This window comes from Macrobrachium nipponense, chromosome 2 (assembly GCF_015104395.2).
Source record: "Macrobrachium nipponense isolate FS-2020 chromosome 2, ASM1510439v2, whole genome shotgun sequence".
NCBI lineage: Eukaryota > Metazoa > Arthropoda > Malacostraca > Decapoda > Palaemonidae > Macrobrachium > Macrobrachium nipponense.
Window position 1 is genome coordinate 95,210,036 of NC_087201.1, and position 4,189 is coordinate 95,214,224.

Here is a 4,189-nt window from a genome sequence, read left to right on the forward strand (position 1 = left end):
AGGCGGTCCCGGTTACCCAACAGGGACAACCTAGCCAGTTTCAAAGCAGAACCAGCCTATCCTCCTGTTTGCCCCCGGCAATCTCAGCCATCCACTTCCTACGCTATACTCGCCGGCCTTCAACCCTGCATATGAGGCTCAAAGCTACACTCAGCCGAGAGGTAGGGCGAGAGGTTACTTTCGTCAACGTGGCGCAGGAAGGGGTACGAGGAGCAGACAGTTCAGAGGAGGGCGTGGTGGCCAACCCGCCCATCAACAATGAGGCTCCCAGGTAGGAGGGAGGCTGTTCCTCTTCCGCCACAGGTGGGGGTTCAGCAATTGGGCACAGAGCATAGTGTCCAAAGGATTGGGCTGGAGTTGGATCAAAGATCCTCCTCCAATCAAATCATTCCATCAGATACCGTCAAAGGAATTGACAGATTACGCGGAAGAACTCCTTCAGAAAGGAGCTATTGCGAGAGTCAAACATCTAAAATTTCAAGGTCGCTTATTCAGCGTGCCAAAGAAAGGCTCAACAAAAAGAAGGGTAATCTTAGACTTGTCAAAGCTAAACTCTTTCATTCGTTGCGACAAGTTCAAGATGCTTACCCTCTCGCAAGTAAGGACCTTACTTCCGCGTGAGCCGTCACATGCTCCATCGATCTTACAGACTCATACTATCATATCCCTATAGCCAGGCACTTCCGCCCATTCCTAGGATTCAGGCTAGGAAATCAAACATTCTCATTCAAAGTGATGCCCTTCGGTCTGAATGTAGCCCCCAGGGTATTCACAAAAATAGCAGAAGTGGTTGTACAACAATTGAGAACTCAGGGAATCATGGTAGCAGCATACCTCGACGATTGGTTAATCTGGGCACCAACAGTCGAGGAATGTCTCAAAGCCACCAAAAAGGTAGTTCACTTTCTGGAACATCTGGGGTTCCAGATAAACAAAACGAAATCCAGACTTACTCCGGAATCTCGTTTTCAGTGGCTAGGAATCCAATGGGATTTGTCTTCCCACAATCTGTCAATTCCATTGGCCAAACGGAAGGAAATAGCAAAATCTGTCAGACAATTTCTCAAATGCAAGCAAACGTCAAGAAGAAACCAGGAGAGAATCCTAGGGTCTCTTCAGTTTGCTTCGATAACAGATATCCTTCTGAAGGCAAGGCTGAAAGATATAAATCGAATTTGGCGGTCAAGAGCAAACTCCAAATTTCGAGACAAGTTGTCAGTAATCCCACAGATCCTCCGCAACCAACTACGGCCTTGGTCAAAAGTAAAGAACTTAGCCAAGAAAGTACCCCTTCAATATCCCCTCCCTGTGTTAACCATTCACACGGATGCATCCCCTGTCCGGGTGGGGGGGATACTCTCAGTTCAAACAGGTTCAGGGGACTTGGTCAGTTCAATTTCGCCAGCTCCACATAAACGTGTTGGAAGCAATGGCAGTATTTCTTACGCTGAAGAGACTGCTTCCCCCGAAGAAGTCTCATCTAAGGCTAGTTTTGGACAGTGCAGTAGTAGTTCATTGCATCAACAGAGGAGGGTCCAAATCCAAACATGTGAATCATGTCATGATAGCCATCTTTGCCCTAGCAAACAAACACAAATGGCATCTGTCTGCCACTCACCTGGCAGGAGTAAGGAATGTGATAGCAGACGCCCTGTCCCGGTCAGTTCCTCTGGAATCAGAGTGGTCTCTGGACGACGGTTCATTCCAGTGGGTAGGCCGGAGAGTCCCAGGTCTTCAAGTGGATCTCTTCGCCTCACAAGCGAACCACAAGCTACCTTGCTATGTGGCCCCCAACCTGGACCCTCTGGCTTATGCCACGGACGCCCTGTCGTTGGATTGGAATCAGTGGAGGAGAATTTATATTTTTTCCTCCAGTGAATCTTCTCTTGAAAGTCCTAAACAAACTAAGGTCTTTCAAAGGGATAGTAGCTCTGATTGCTCCGGACTGGCCCAAGAGCAACTGGTATCCTCTCCTTCTGGAATTGGGTCTCCGACCTCAACGGATCCCCAATCCCAAGCTATCACAACCAGTACAAATGAGGACTGTGTTCGCTTCCTCAGGAATTCTCCAGACCCTAACTTTATGGACTTCATGAAGTTTGCGGCTAATAAAGATGCTGATATTGATCCACAGAAATTATTCTTCTTCTTTGGAATCAGATAAGAGAGAGTCAACCATTAGACAATATGACTCAGCTGTTAAAAAATTAGCATCTTTCTTGAAAGAATCGAACACTACAACCATGACAGTTAACCTGGCTATATCCTTTTTCAGATCCTTGTTTGAAAAAGGTTTAGCAGCTAGCACTATTACCACTCATAAGTCGGCTTTGAAGAAAATCTTTCAAGTAGGTTTTCAGATAGATCTGACTGAGTCTTATTTCACATCTATCCCCAAAGCCTGTGCTAGACTTAGACCTTCTCAGAGGCCTACTACAGTTTCATGGTTCTTAAATGATGTCCTCAAACTAGCTTCAGATACTGACAACTCAGCTTTGTACATTCATAATGCTCCTGAGGAAGACATTATTCTTATAAAGCCTAGCCTCAGGAGCTAGAATTTCAGAACTGTCGGCTCTATCCAGGGATGCGGGTCATGTGGAATTCCTCCCATCAGGAGAAGTTCTACTTGCTCCGGATCGTAGCTTTTTAGCTAAAAATGAGGATCCTCTTGCAAGGTGGGCTCCTTGGAAGGTTATCCCACTTCCACAGGATCCTTCTCTCTGCCCAGTATCAACTCTTAGAGCCTTTCTATCTCGTACTTCTTCAAGATCCTCAGGTGCTCTCTCATGAGAGAAAAGGTGGTACCTTGTCAGTAAAAGGTATTAGACAACAAAATCCTTTACTTCATTAAACAAGCCAACCCTGCATCATTCCAAAAGCACATGATATCAGGGGAGTAGCCACCTCGATTAATTATTTTCAACATATGAATTTTGAGGATCTTAAAAAGTATACTGGATGGAAATCCCCGACAGTCTTTAAACGGCATTATTTAAAGTCCTTGGAATCTTTAAAGTTTTCAGCAGTAGCAGCGGGAAACATAGTTCCCCTGATACTGTATAGTAGTTGTAGTATAGATCCAGTCTCCTTTCACCTACATCAACCAACATGCCTCACCCTATCGCCAGGCTACTCGAATATCATAGCCTTAGCCGTTGAATCATATAGTGGATTGTCCCTTATTTTTTGCTAGGGACATCCACACTTGTACTGATAATGTACTTCAGTTGTACCTTACCCTTATTTTTATGCTAAGGGTAGGACACAATATGTTTGTATATATTCACCATTTTGTATTTATGATGAACTTCAGTGTACCTACCCTTATTTTTATGCTAGGGTAGGACACAATGTGTTTGTATATATTTTGCAATAATTATATTAATGTGGTGTTCAGTGTACCTACCCTTATTTTTATGCTAGGGTAGGACACATGAGTTTGTATATTTGTAATTTTGTTAAGTAAATCACCCTTTTCTTTGTATTACATGCATCATTGTAATTTACTGTAATTACCATTTAAGTACTTTAAGATTACTAACGTTCTATTAATTTACCTTTTTAATATAAGTGAGTTTAAGTGCTTAGTTTGTATGCTGTAATTGATTTACTTATATTATATCCATCATTTTACATTGTTTTTCATTGTCCCTTTTTTACCATCTTGTCTGTTTTCTCTGGTACTCTTTCATAGGCCGACACGAGCTGAGCCAGAAAAGGGATTTTTGACGAAGGAAAAATCTATTTCTGGGTGATTGGCTCGTGTCGCCCTATGAAAACCCCCCTTTTCTTTCTATGGTTTGTTTCCCCCCTTGCAGGACAAGATGTATTTAGTGGTTTTATTTAAGGATGTCCGCTGGGGGCGCTGCTGTCCGTGGCGTCCTCTAGTAGTAGTAGTAGAGGCTGCATCGCCCGTTGGTATCAGCTCTCTCTTGGGGGGATTCTGATGGGAAGTTCTAATTGGTGTTTGTCTCGTGGTGGTGTTCCACACTCGCCCCTATTTTCATACCGACACTTCTTTTTAAAGAGTGAGCGAGTCAGTTTTACTGACATTTTTCTTAATTTTGTTTTTCTCTGGTAATTTTAGGCTAATTTTACCTAGAAAGAATGATATTAAGGATCTTTCATAGGGCGACACGAGCCAATCACCCAGAAATAGATTTTTCCTTCGTCATCTTCATCAAAA